Source organism: Bison bison, unplaced genomic scaffold (assembly GCF_000754665.1).
Source record: "Bison bison bison isolate TAMUID 2011002044 unplaced genomic scaffold, Bison_UMD1.0 scf7180017864084, whole genome shotgun sequence".
NCBI classification, from domain to species: Eukaryota; Metazoa; Chordata; class Mammalia; order Artiodactyla; family Bovidae; genus Bison; species Bison bison.
The window spans coordinates 3,625,134-3,640,186 of record NW_011494656.1 but is presented as its reverse complement, the minus strand read 5'-3'; positions in this window follow the sequence as shown (position 1 = coordinate 3,640,186).

Below are 15,053 nucleotides of genomic sequence, written 5' to 3'. Positions count from 1 at the left end.
TGGCTTAAGCCTGACTCCTGAAGTGCAGAGTCCTGAAGTTCACCTCTGATATGCTGGTTTTTATCTCCTTCAGTTGTGATTTCTCTATAATGAATAGAGGCCAAATGATTATTGGAGAAATTATCACATAATCCTTAAACAGGCAGAGTACTTCAAACCTAAGTAAAATGTACAAAATTAGGTTTGCTGATGGCTATGGTCTAAGGTCACAGTTATAGGCTTGATTGATGCCTGGGATATTATGGAAGAATAGAGCAAATTACATTTGGGTAGTTCAGTCAGATTCTTTTTTAGTTCAAGGAGAACATTGAAAGCAGCCCAAGAAGCCAAGCTTAGATTCAGTATGATGATAAATATAAACACTATCTTCAATATGATAAACTCTGGTTCAATCTTCATATTTTCTTTGGTCTTGAACCAAGAGACTGTCACATTTCATGAGTAGCATGCATTAGCTTCAATCCATCTGGATCTAAATGAATATGAAGAATCTGCTCTCGTAGTTTCCTGAGAATAGTTTGCTTTCATTTTCCCTAAATATTAACCCTGGAACCATGGGAAGGTTCCTCTCAAGGGTTTCAATTCACTGTGACAAAGATTCTACTGTACACAAAGATAAAAGTGGAGTTTGTATGGATTAAAGGTATCACTTTATGAATACTGAAATGGACTTTTAAGGTAATGAGTCATCTTGTGGAGGACTTTAGCTGTTCTAGTTCTCTCTTTATGGCTCATTCTTTTACTAAATGCAATTTACAAAATCATCCTCACAATCCTCACAATTTTTCAAGGAAAACATAAGTTAAACTGAGTCTCAACCTCTCAGTGGGACTGACTTTCTCCATATATACTAAAGACAGGATCATTGAAGGTAGTGTAATATGCCAAGAACTTTTTTTCCATTCATAAATCTTCATCATTAAAAAAAAACACCAGTTCTTTATATATATCACCCTTTTAGCAAGAAATCTATCATAAAGTCCTTTATCACAATGTTGATGGAAGATTTTCATAGCAAATATTTTTGTCACAAGATGAATTCAACGTGCCAACTATCATGAAATGTTTTGGCATTTATACAGTGCTTTTTCAGTGTATTTGTTGAGTAAGTGGTATCATCTGTTTCCTCTGCCAAGTACCTATGTGGTAACTTGTGTCATTAACAAAATACAAAATCAGTCACCAATCTCTCATCCTCTTCTAATCATATGCAAGGCAGAAGAAATGAAATAGTCATCATGTCAAGAAAAACATCAGACCTGTTTTTTCTTTGAGACAAAAATCTTCCAGGGAGTGAGCCTTCTTAGACTTAGCAGAAAAGTAAATTTAAGTGGAAACATAATAGCCCTGCTCTGCCTTTTGTCATGCTTCGGTGTCCATGGCTTGTGTGACCCTAGAGTTCTAGGCAATAGTATACCAAGCAAAGCCCTTCCAAAGACAAAAATGATGATTGACATTCAAATTAGGCTTAACATTAGCTAGAAAGCAAAAGGAATGAGTTTTGATGAATTATAAAAAATGAACTATAAGTTTATCTGGATCTGAATAAATATTGACTTAGGGGATTTTTCAGATGACTTCTCAACCATTTCTACTAGAACTCTGGCAAGGTATTTTCCTTAGATTTCAATCTTAAATGTTTTTCAAACTTCAGAAACAATTTTAGATCAATCTACATTTAGATTTTATTGTCTTTAGCAAGCTTTATTGGATAATAAGAAAAGTTATTCTCAACATTCCTTTTGTAAAAAAATATTAAAGCATGAAATATGTTAAAAAGGAACATGCAAATATGTCTGGATAGCTTATTCTATTATTTGAACCAGCTTCTATTTCCTGCAGTTTCTGAATAAGTCATCAATGAAGAGAATCATGAATTCTTAATCCTTGAAGTACTTACTTATTTTAATTCAAACTTTACTGAGATATAATTGACATGCAACATCAAGTTTAAAGTTTACAACTTGTTGACTTGACACACCTATCTACTGCAAAATGATTACCATCATAGGGTTAGGTAATATTTCCATCATGTCATATAATTACATTTATATTATGTGGTGAGATAATTCAAGGTGCAATAACTTAGCATCTTTCAATATGCAATACAGTGTTATGAGCCTTAATCATCATATCTATTAGATTTCTAGAACTTATTCATATTACAACTGGAAGTTTACACCCTTTCACCAGCTTCTTTCCATAACCCCATCCCTCAGTCCCTGGTACATCTTTCCATAACCCCATCCCTCATTCCCTGGTAACCACCACTCTATTCTGTTTCTGAGTTTGGCCTTTTTAGATTCCATGGATAAATGATCAGTCAGGCAGTCAGTTCAGTTGCTCAGTCATGTAAGACTCTTTTAAATTCCATGGACCACAGCACACCAGACCTTCCTATCCATCAACAACTCCCAGAGGTTACTCAAACTCATGTCCATTGAGTCAGTGATGCCATCCAACCATCTCATCCTCTATCATCCCCTTATCCTCCTGCCTTCAAACTTTCCCAGCATCAGGGTCTTTTCCAATGAGTCAGCTCTTCGCTGACTCCAAAGGATTGGAGTTTCAGCTTTAGCATCAGTCCTTCCAATGATCACCCAGGACTTATTTCCTTTAGGATGGACTGGTTGGATCTCCTTGCAGTCCAAGGGACTCTCAAGAGTCTTTTCCAACACCACAATTCAAAAGCATCAATTCTTTGCTACTCAGAGTTCTTTAAAGTCCAACTTTCATATCCATACATGACTACTGGAAAAACCATAGCCTTGACTAGATGGACCTTTGTTGGCAAAGTAATGTCTCTATTTTTTACATGCTGTCTAGGTTGGTCATAACTTTCCTTCCAAGGAGTAAGTGTATTTTAATTTCATGGCTACAGTCACCATCTGCAGTGATGTTGGAGCCCAGAAAAATAAAGTCTGTCATGTTTCCACTGTTTCCACCTTTTTCATGTACCTGTTGGACATTTGTATGTGCTCTTTGGAAAATTGCCTATTCAGTTCCTCTGTCCATTTTTTAATTAAGTTATTCTGTTTTGTTTCTACTGAATTTGTAAGTTCTTAATATATTTTGGATATTAACCCCTCATTAAATATATATGATATGCTAATATTTTCTCCCATTCTGCAGGTTGCTTTTTCATTTTGCTGATCATTTCTTTTGCTGAGCAGAAGAAACTTACTTGTTTTTACTTGTGGGGCTGGTGCTTTTACTGTAATACCCCTAAAATCATTGCAAAGACCAATGTGAAGGAGCTTTCCATGTCTGCTCTAGAAGTTCTACAGTTTTAGATCTTATGCATAAGGCATTCATTCATACCAAATTAATTTGTATGAATGGTGTAAGACATAGGTCTAATTTCATTTTTCTGCAGATGGTTAACCATTTTTTCTAACACCATTTATTGAAGAAACTATTCTTTCTTCATTCAGTATTCATAGACACCTTATCAAATATTAGCTGATCATGAAAGTGAGAATTTATTTCTGGGCTGTTGATTCCACTCTGTTGTCCTGTATGTCAACTTTTATGCCAATGCCATACTTAGATTATTATAGATTTCCAGTATATTTTGAGACCAGGAAGTGTGTTTCTTCCAGGTTTATTCTTCTTTCTAATGATTGCTTTGTCTATTTACGGTCTTATGTGACTCCATACAAATTTTAGTGAAAATTGTCGTTGGAATTTTGATAACCATTGCATTGTATCTACAGACGGGTTTTGTAGTATGAGCATTTTAATAATATTAATTCTCCTGACCCATTAACATGGAAAACATGTCCATTTGTTTGTGTATTCTTCTATTTCTTTAATCAAAGCCTTGTACTTTTCAGTATACAAAGAGATTTTTCACCTTTTTGGTTAAATTTATTTCTAAGTATTTACTGTTTATTGATGCCATGTGAGTGGTTATGCTTTATTTCTTTCTTCAGATGTTTTGTTGTTAATATATAGAAATACAACTGATTTGTGTATATTGATTTTATATCTTTAAACTTCACTGAATTTATTAGCTCTAAGAGTTTTTTGGCACTGTGTTTCAAAATTTCTATACATATAAAATCTCACTTGCATCCAAAGATGATTTTTACCTCTTCCTTTCCAAATTGGATGACATTTATTTATTTATATTTATCACCTAATTTGTCTCATTTGAAATTCCAGACCTATGTTGAATAAGAATGGTGAGAGTAGGTGCTCTTGTCGTCTTCTTGATTTCAGAGGAAAAGCTTTCAACCTTCCACTGTTGAGTATAATGTTGGCTGTGGGTTTGTAATACATAGTCTTTATTTGAGGTGTATTCCTACTATATCCAACTTGTTGAACATTTTCATCAGGAAAGGACATTTTTTTTTAATGTTTTCCTAAATCTCTTCAAATAACTGTATGATATCTAACTCCATTTTATTCATTTTGTACATTATACTTATTGAGTTGGATATGTTGAAACATCCTTGCATCACAGTGATAAATCTCACATGATCACAGTGTCTGATCCTTTTCATGTGCTGCAGAATTCAGTTTGTCAATGTTTTATTGTGAATTTGTGCATCCATAGTCATCAAAGATTTTGGTCAACAATTTTCTTTTGTTGTAGTGTCCTTATCTGCCTTCTGTATCAGGGTAATGTGGGTCTCATAAAATTAGTTTGGGAGTCTTCTTCCTCTTAATTTTTGGGAAGAGTTTGAGAAGGGTCAGCATTAATTCTTCTTTAAATATTTGGCAGAATTCACCAGCAAAACTATCTGGTCACAGGTTTTTGTGTGTTGGCAGGTATTTGATTACTGATCTCCTTAATTATCATCAGTACTCTCAGATTTTCAATTTCTTCATGATTAAGTCCTGTTTGCTTGTATATTTCTCAGAATGTATCCATTTCTTCTAAGTTATTCACTTTGTTGACATATAGTTGTCCTTATTAATATTATGACTAAGATCTAGGGTTACTGTTGCTAGAGTTCCTGGGCTCCTGAAGAGCAGTGGAAGGAGGATGTGGGGAGCGATTCAGGTAGATGTTGTCTGCAAATGATGAATATTTATGTGATGAAAGCTGTTAAAATCTGTAGGAGATTCACAAAGGTTATCATCACCAACCTAGACAGCATTAAAAAGCAGAGACATTAAAAAAAAAAAAAAAAGCAGAGACATTACTTTGTCAACAAAGGTCCATCTAGTCAAGGCTATGGTTTTTCCAGTGGTCATGTATGGATGTGACAGTTGGACCATAAAGAGAGCTAAGTGCCAAAGAATTGATGCTTTTGAACTACGGTGTTGGAGAAGACTCTTGAGAGTCCCTTGGACTGCAAGGAGATCCAACCAGTCCATACTAAAGGAGATGAGTCCTGGGTGTTCACTGGAAGGACTGATGTTGAAGCTGAAACTCCCAATACTTTGGCCAGCTGATGCGAAGAACTAACTCATTTGAAAAGACTCTGATGCTGGGAAAGATTGAGGGCAGGAGAAGAAGGGGACGCCAGAAGATGAGATGGTTGGATGGCATCACCGACTCAACGGACATGGGTTTGGGTAGACTCCGGGAGTTGGTGATGGACAGAGAGGCCTGGCGTGCTGCGGTTCATGGGGTTGCAAAGAGTCAGACATGGCTAAGTGACTGAACTGAACTGATACTCACCATTCAAGAAACTAAGATCACAGCATCTGGTCTCATCACTTGATGGCAAATAGATGGAGAAACAATGGAAACAGTGGAAGACTTCATTTTTTTGGGATCCAAAATCACTCCTTATGGTGACTGCAGCCATGAAAATAAAAGATGCTTGCTCCTTGGAAGAAAAGCTATGACCAACATAGACAGCATATTAAAAAGCAGAGGCATTACTTTGCTGACAAAGGTCTGTCTAGTCAAAGCTATGGTTTTTCTAGTAGTCATTTATGGATGTGAGAGTTGGACCATGAAGAGAGCTAAGTGCTGAAGAATGGATGCTTTTGAACTGTGGTGTTGGAGAAGACTTTTGAGTGTCCCTTGGACTGAAAGGAGATCCAACCAGTTCATCCTTAAGGAAATCATCCCTGAATATTCATTAGAAGGACTGATGTTGAAGCTGAAGCTCTAATACTTTGGCCACCTGATGTGAAGAGCTTATTCATTGGAAAAGAGCCTGATGCTGGGAAAGAATGAAGGCAGGAGGAGAAGGGGACAACAGAGGATAAGATGGGTGGATGGCATCACTGACTTAATGAAGTTTGAGGAAGTTTCAGGAGTTGGTAAAGGACAGGGAAGCCTGGCATGCTGCATTCCTTGGGGTTGCAAAGATTCGGACATGACTGAGCAACTGAACTGAACTGATACTCACCACTGGTTCCTTCTTCAGTGACAAAATCTTCTGTGTTTATCTGCAGAGTAGATCTCTATGAACCACATTTGCTCCCTCCACATACATGCTAAGTCACTTCAGTTGTGTCCCACTCTTTCAGACCCCATGGACTGTAGCCTGCCAGGCTCCTTTGTCCATGGAGTTTTCTGGCAGGAATATTGAAGTGAATTGCCATGCCCTCCTCCAGGGGATCTTCCTGATTCAGGGATTGAACCCACATCTTCTATGTCTCCTGCATTGGCAGGTGGATTCTTCACCACTATTAATAGCTCCTGCTTCTTTCTAGACAATTTTGTTCCATGCAATTTTATACCATCGGTAGCTTTAGGTATCTACCACCACAGTCAAGATATAAGCAATTCTAGCACAAGAATCCCTCAGGTTTCCCTCTATTACCACACCCTCTTCCCACCTTTCCTAAATGATGACAACCACTAATCTAGCCTTGATTTATAAAATGTTGTCATTTGAAGAACGTTATAAAAATGGAATCCTAATTATTATATGTATCAGTAGTCCCTCCGTTCATATTTCTGAGTAGCATGCATGGTATGTTTTTACATTTGTTTAACCATTCACCTGTTAAAGGACACCAGTATTGTTCCAGTTTGGGTTTATTAAAGATAAAGCTGCCCTGAACATCTGTGTATAGGTTTCAGTGTAGACAAATCCCTATACACAGATACTATCATCTCTGTAATGGTTTTCAATTCTCTGGAATAAATGCACAAGAGTACAATTATGGGGTTCTTCAGTAATTCCACAGGGCTTCCCAGGTGGCTCACTGGTAAAGAACCTGCCTGCCAATGCAGGAGATGCAGGAGCCATGGGGATTTTTTTTTTCCCCTGGAAAACCCATGGACAGAGGAGCCTGTTGGTTTATAGCCCATAGGGCCACAAAGAATCGGGCAAAACTAAGCAACCAACTGAGCACACACACATGGTAATCCCACACTCTGGTTTTAGAAGCAAATGCCAAAGTGTTTTCCAGAGTGGCTGTACCATTTACATTCCCGTCAGAAATGTGTGAGGGAACCAGTTTCTCCTCATCCTTGCCAGTATTTGGTACTGCTGCCTTTTTAAAAAAATTAGCTATTCTGAAGGTGTGTAGTGATACATCATCATGGTTGTATTAGTGTCACTTTGATGGGTAATGGTGCTGAATATATTTTCATGTGCTTGTTTGATATGTTCTTAGATAAAAAAATAAAATAATTCTGTCCAAGTTTTTTTTTCTTTTTTTTTATTCCCCATTTCCTAACTGGGGTTGTTTTCAGTTCAGTTCAGTCGTTCAGTAGTGTACGACTTTTTGTGACCCTATGGACTGCAGCACAGGCTTCCCTGTCCATCACCAACTCCTGGAGCTTGCTCAAACTCATGTCCATAGAGTCAGTGATGCCATCCAACCATCTTATCCTCTGTCATCCCCTTCTTCTGCCTTCAATCTTTCCTAGCATCAGGGTCTTTTCCAATGAGTCAGTTCTCTGCATCAGGTGGCCAAAGTATTGGAGTTTCAGCTTCAACATCGGTCCTTCCAATGAAAATTCGGGGTTGATTTCCTTTAGGATGGACTGGTTGGATTTCCTTGCAGTCCAAGGGACTCTCAAGGGTCTTCTCCAACACCACAGTTCAAAAGCATCAGAACTTCAGTGCTTAGGTTTTTTTATGGTCCAACTCACATCCATACATGACTATTGGAGAAATCATAAGCTTTGACTAGATGGACCTTTGTTGGCAAAGTAATGTTTCTGCTCTTTAATATGCTGTCTAGGTTGTTCAAAACTTTTCTTCCAAGGAGCAAGCATCATTTAATTTCATGGCTGCAGTCACCATCTGCAGTGATTTTGGAGCCCTAGAAAACAAAGTCTCTCACTATTTCCATTGTTTCCCCATCTATTTCCCATGAAGTGATGGAATTTCTTTATATATTTCACACACTATACCTCCATATGGCATTAGCTGCCAGTCTGTAGCTTGTCCTATCACACTCTTAACATGGACTTTCACAGAACACTTTGTTTTGATGAGGTTGCTTTTTTTTTTTTTTTTTCCCACACATTGTGTTTTTGGTATTGAGTATCAATAATTTCAATTTTTATATCATTTTAAAAACAAATATCACTTACTTTTAAAAATATCTTTTAAAAATCATTTCTCCCCAAACTTCAGCATCTATAAGAATCATCTCTTAAAAAGACTGACTGCTGGGATCTATTCCTAGAAATTCGGACTCAGTAGGTCTATGATTGGGAGCTGAGGATACATATCTCTAACAAGCTCCCAGATGATGGTGATGCCTTTGGACTATGGACACACTTTGGGTATTAGTGAAAAATTAATTAAAACTAAAAAAATTAATAGCCATGTATGTGTAAAAAAAATTTATAGCCTTTCAGGTTTCAACAGAGTCCATGAAATGGAAAAGTTAGGACTTCAAATGAGATAGAACAAATGAACAAAACATTCTTACAGTCCTTAAGAAATTAATTTCACCACAGACACACACACACAAATCCTGTTTGAAGACTATCTCATCTGTAAGGATCACTTAAGAGAGATAATATGGGGGTCCTTACTAGTGAAGTTCGGAAATAATATAACATGAAAATATTTAAAGAAAGTGAAGTGATGGCTGGTGAGGATATGCTGGTTAATATATTGATTTTTATAGAAAAGTATTGATGTTAATCAACTTCTGTGATATCAGAGGCCTTTTGAATACTAAATATTAAAACATTGGAGATTTGTGTTACTTACTTCTAAATTTTACATTATAGAAAACAAAATATATTGATCAAAAAAAAAAAAAAACACAGTAAATATCGCTGTTGTTCAGTTTCTAAGTTGTATCCAACACTGCTACCCATAGACTGTAGCACACCAGACTTCTCTGTCCTCCGCCATCTCCCCAAACTTGCTCAAATTCATGTCCACTGAGTCGGTAATGCTATCTAACCATCTCATCCTCTGCCACCCACTTCTCTTTTGTCTTCAGTTCTTCCCAGCATCATGGTGTTTTCCAGTGAGTCGGCTTTTCAAATCAGGTAGCCAAACTGTTAGAGCTTCAAGTTCAGCAATAGTCTTTCTAATGAATATTCAGGGTTGATTTACTTTAGGATTGATTGGTTTGATCTCCTTGCAGTCCAAGGGACTCTCAAGACTCTCCTGCAGCACCATATTTCAAAAGCATCCATTCTTTGGCACTCGTCCTTCTCTATGTTCCAACTCTCACATCCATACATGACTACTGGAAAAACCACAGCTTTGACGATATGGACCTTTGTTGGCAAAGTGATGTTTCTGTTTTTTAATATGCTCTGCAGTTTTGTCAAAGTTTTCCTTCCAAGGAGCAAATGTCTTTTAATTTCATGGCTGCAGTCAACATCTGCAGTGATTTTGGAGCCCCCCAAAATAAAATCACTCCCTGCTTCCACTTTTCCCCCTTCTATTAATGCTTGTCATGAAATGATGAGACCATATGCTATGAGCTTAATTTTTTGAATGCAGAGTTCTAAGCCAGCTTTTTCACTCTCATTTCACATTCATCAAGAGGCTCTTTAGTTCCTCTTCACTTCCTGCCATTAGAGTGGTATCATCTGCATATCTGAGGCTGTTCACATTTTCCCCAGCAATCTTGATTCCAGCTTGTGACTCATCCAGCCCAGCATTTCACATGATGTACACTGCATGGAAGTTAAATAAACAGGGTAACAATATACAGCTTTGTTATACTTCTTTCCCAGTTTTGAACCAGTCAGTAGTTCCATGTCTGGTTTTAACTGTTGCTTCTAGACCTGCATACAGGTTGCTCAGGAGACAGGTAAGTTCTATGGTACTCCCATCTCTTTACGAATTTCCCCCAGTTTTTTGTGATGCACATAGTCAAAGGTTTTAGTGTAGTTAGTGAAGCAGATTTTTTTTTTTTCTACAACTCCCTTCCATTTTCCATGATCCAATGAATACTGGCAACTTGATCTCTGTTCCTCTGCCTTTTCTAAATTGAGCTTGTACATCTGGGAATTCTTTGCTCATATACTGCTGAAGCCTGGCTTGAAGGATTTTGAACATAATCTTAATAGCATGTGAAATGAATGCAATTGTGTGACAGTTTGAACATTTTCAGCATTGCCTTTCTTTGAACCTGGAATGAATACTGACCTTTTCCAATCCTGTGGTCACTGCTGAGTTTTCCAAATTTGCTGACATACTGAGTGCAGGACTTTCACAGCATAATCTTTTAGGATTTGAAATAGCTCAAGTGGAATTCCATCATCTCCACTAGTTTTGTTCTTAGTAATGTTTCCCAAAGTCCACTTGACTTCACACTCCAGGATATTCTGTTCTAGGTTACTGACCACACCATCATGGTTATCTGAGTCATTAAAATCTTACTTGTATAGTTCTTCTGAATACATTTCAGGAACTGAGATCTCCCTTGTCCAATAGTTCCCATTTTCTAAAGCAAAATTTTATAATTGCACATGCATGCTGAAAATCTTTTACTCTCTTGCCATTTCCCAGAAAATCCTTTGCAAATGTTCCAGTGTGGTCTTTGCAGCCTTGCATTAGCTTATCTGTAACTACTTTCTCGGTTTATCTCTCCTACATCTCATTCTAGAACATAAACTCTGGACAGTTCTTAATATCTCTGCTAAGCCTTTACAGAGTCCTTTTTTTGGTCTTTGAAGAACACTTTTCTCTGTAAGTTGGCACTTTGTCACATTCCACTTTTCTTCAATACCCTGCTTCCTTACTGGCTGAGCGAAAAGACTCTTTTGGGCTCAGAGGGTGTCACATACTGCTACGCACAAGTTCATTTTTATCTCTGCCACCAGGAATCTTACTTACTTCATAGTGTAGATGTCAGAAGGGAAAAATCAATATCTGCAATATTGATCATTGTATCTCCACCCCATAGCACAGGACAAAATGAAGAAAAGGTGCTTAATAAGTATTGCCTGAATACATGAGTTAATGGAATAGCATATGATTCTTAACTGCTACTGCCTCCTTTCTTAAAGATATCTCTTGAGAAATAACTTCTACCATTTCATACCAGTCAGAATGGCTGCTATACAAAAGTCTACAAGCAATAAATGCTGGAGAGAGTGTGGAGAAAAGGGAACCCTCTTATACTGTTGGTGGGAATGCAAACTAGTGCAGCCACTATGGAGAACAGTGTGGAGATTCCTTAAAAAACTGGAAATAGAACTGCCATATGACCCAGCAATCCCACTGCTGGGCATACACACTGAGGAAACCAGAATTGAAAAAGACACATGTATCCAATGTTCATCGCGGCACTGTTTATAATAGCCAGGACATGGAAGCAACCTAGATGCCCATCAGCAGATGAATGGATAAGCAAGCTGTGGTACATATACACAATGGAGTGTTACTCAGCCATTAAAAAGAATACATTTGAATACAGTTCTAATGAGGTGGATGAAACTGGAGCCTACTATACAGAGTGAAGTAAGTCAGAAAGAAAAACATCAATAGAATATACTAACACATCTGTATGGAATTTAGAAAGATGGTAACAATAACCCTATATGCAAGACAGCAAAAGAGAGAGAGAGATGTATAGAACATTCTTATGGACTCTGTGGGAGAGGGTGAAGGTGGGATGATTTGGGAGAATGGCATTAAAACATGTATTATATCATATGTGAAATGAATCGCCAGTCCAGGTTCAATGCATGATACAGGATGCTCGGGGCTGGTGCATTGGGATGACCCAGAGGGATGGTATGGGGAGGGAGGTGGGAGGGGGGTTCAGGATGGGGAACACGTGTATGCCTGTGGCAGATTCATGTTGATATATGGCAAAACCAATATAATAGTGTAAAGTAATTAGTCTCCAATTAAAATAAATAAATTTATATCAAAAAATAAATAAATACAATAAAATTAATTTAAAAAAGGATATAACAACCCTCAAATATTGGCCTTGATAAATATTATAAATTTGAAATGATGCTAAAAATTACTTATTATCAGCAACACTGAGATGGCAAATTAACCACAAAGCCAATCCTAATCTTCAAATGCTTAAAACCAATGTCTTAACTGTATTTAAGTAATCAAATTATTAAATCATATTATAACCATATGCAGTGGGAAAACATATTATAATCAGACAATGTTATGAATTGTGAAGGTAAAATTCTGAGATATTTATTTGGGATTAGGCAAACATCTAACAGAATTAATTAAGCATTCCCTTAAATAAGTAAAAAACACATTATGATTTTTTAAGTAAATTTTTAATTTTTTTTAATATACAGCATGCTGCAGAAAAGAGATCCTTAGACTGTGGCTTGAATATCTGCATTATAAACTACTCTGGATTATATTTTTGGGACATGTATTGCCAATAAAATAATAACTTAAAAATCTATTGGTAAGGAAGCAAATAAAGAATAATTCATTGAAAAAAAAAACAAAGTCATTTGTTTGCCTAAAGTAGAAGGTAAGGAAACCCAAATAAATGAAACTCTGTGTTTTCTCCCCTTTTATTTATTTTTTCTTTTCTTTAATTTTATTGAAATATAGTTGAATTATAATATTGTCCCAAATTATTTTGTACAGCAAAGGGACTAATTTATACATACATATATATTTATATATTATTTTTCATAGTATTTTCTGTACATGGCTTGTCATAGAATACTAAATATAGTTCCTTGTTCTTTACAAGCATTCATGTTAAATTGCTTCAGCCACATCCCACTCTTTGCAGTCCTTGAACTGGGACCCACCAGGCTCCTCTGTCCATGGGACAGGAGTGGGTTGCCATGCCCTCTTCCAGGGGATCCTCCCAATCCAGGGTTGAACTCATATATATATATATGACATCTCAGTATCCATTTTTCTGTCAATGGACTTTTAGGCTGTTTCCATGCCCTGTCTGTTGTAAATGATAGTGCTATAAACATAAGAGTGCATGTATCTTTCATACATAAAATTATACTGTTACATGCAGCCCAATGGGTGATTCGACATGAGTGAGCAAGAGACACAGGGGCTGTTCCAGAACCCTTTATAATTTACATTATGTGAAGATCGAGATCAGGGCACGCTCATCTATAGTGAAGGAGAGCAGAACAGCTGTTAATTTTTGTTTGGCAAATGAGAGGGTGGTTGAGCAGAGAATATAGAGTTAGCGCTGGTGGTGGTGGTAGCGGGGACTCTGTGGTACCTCCGTGTAGTTTTGCTTTGCACTTCTCTAATAATCAGCAATGCTGAACATCTTTTCATGTGCCTGTTGGCCATCTGTACCTCTTCTTCAGAGAAATGTCTCTTTAGGTCTTGTGCCCATTTTCAATGGGATTGTTTGCTTTTTGATGCTTTTGACTTATATGAGTTGTTCGTATATTTTGGAAATTAAGCCCTTGTCAGTAGCATCATTTGCAAATATTTTCACTCAGTCCATAAATTTTCTCTGTGTTCTGTTTAATGTTTCCTTTGCTGAGCAAAAGGATGCAAGTTTTTGTCCATTTGCTCACTTTTGTCTGACTCTTTGTGACCCAATGGACTGTAGCCCACCAGGCTCCTTTGTCCATGGGGATTCCCCAGGTAAGAATGCTAGAGTGGGTTGCCATTCCCTCTTCCAGGGGATCTTCCCAACCCAGGAATCCAACCCAGCTCTCCCACATTGAAGGCAGATTCTTTACCATCTGAGCCACCAGGGAAGCCCAACATTTCTTTAGTGTTTATTGTATGCTTTCTACTAGATGCTTCATAACTTTTATATCAGTGAATCTTCCCAACTCTAAAAATAAGTTGGAATGGAGTAAACAGAGATTTAGAATTGATGGCGAGCGGCTGCCACCGGCACACTAGAGCACGGGCGAGAGGAGCTGCCCCACGTCCGAGGTCAGGGGCAGAAGCTGGGAGGACCCCATGCCCAAAGGGCGGCGGCCAAGAGGAGTTACCCCACGTCCGAGGTCAGGGGCAGCGGCCGAGAGTGCCAGGCTGCAACTGCGCAGGAACAGCGGAGAGGAGCTACCCAAGTCCAAGGTCAGGGGTGGCGGCCGGGAGGAGCTAACCCACACCCGAGGCCAGGGGCGGCGGCCAGGAAGACCAACCCCACGTCCAAGGAGCGGTGGGTGTGCGGGCGCAGGAGGGCCTAGAGGAGCTACCCCATATTGAAGGTCAGGAAGGATGGCGGTGAGGAGATACCCCTCATCCAAGGTAAGGAGCAATGGCTGTGCTTTGCTGGAGCAGCCATGAAGAGACATCCCATGCCCAAGGTAAGAAACCCAAGTAAGACGGTAGGTGTTGCAAGAGGGCATCATAGAGCAGATACACTGAAACCATACTCACAAAAAACTAGTCAGTCTAATTACACTAGGACCACAGCCTTGTCTAACTCAATGAAACTAAGCCATGCCCATGGGGGAACCCAATGGGCGGGTCATGGTGGAGAGATCTGACAGAATGTGGTCCACTGGAGAAGGGAATAGCAAACCACTTCAGTATTCTTGCCTTGAGAACCCCATGAACAGTATGAAAAGGCAACATGAGAGGATAGTGAAAGAGGAACTCCCAGGTCAGTAGGTGCCCAATATGCTACTGGACATCAGTGGAGAAATAACTCCAGAAAGACATAAGGGATGGAGCCAAAGCAAAAACAATACCCAGCTGTGGATGTGACTGGTGATAGAAGCAAGGTCTGACGCTGTAAAGAGCAATATTTCATAGGAACCT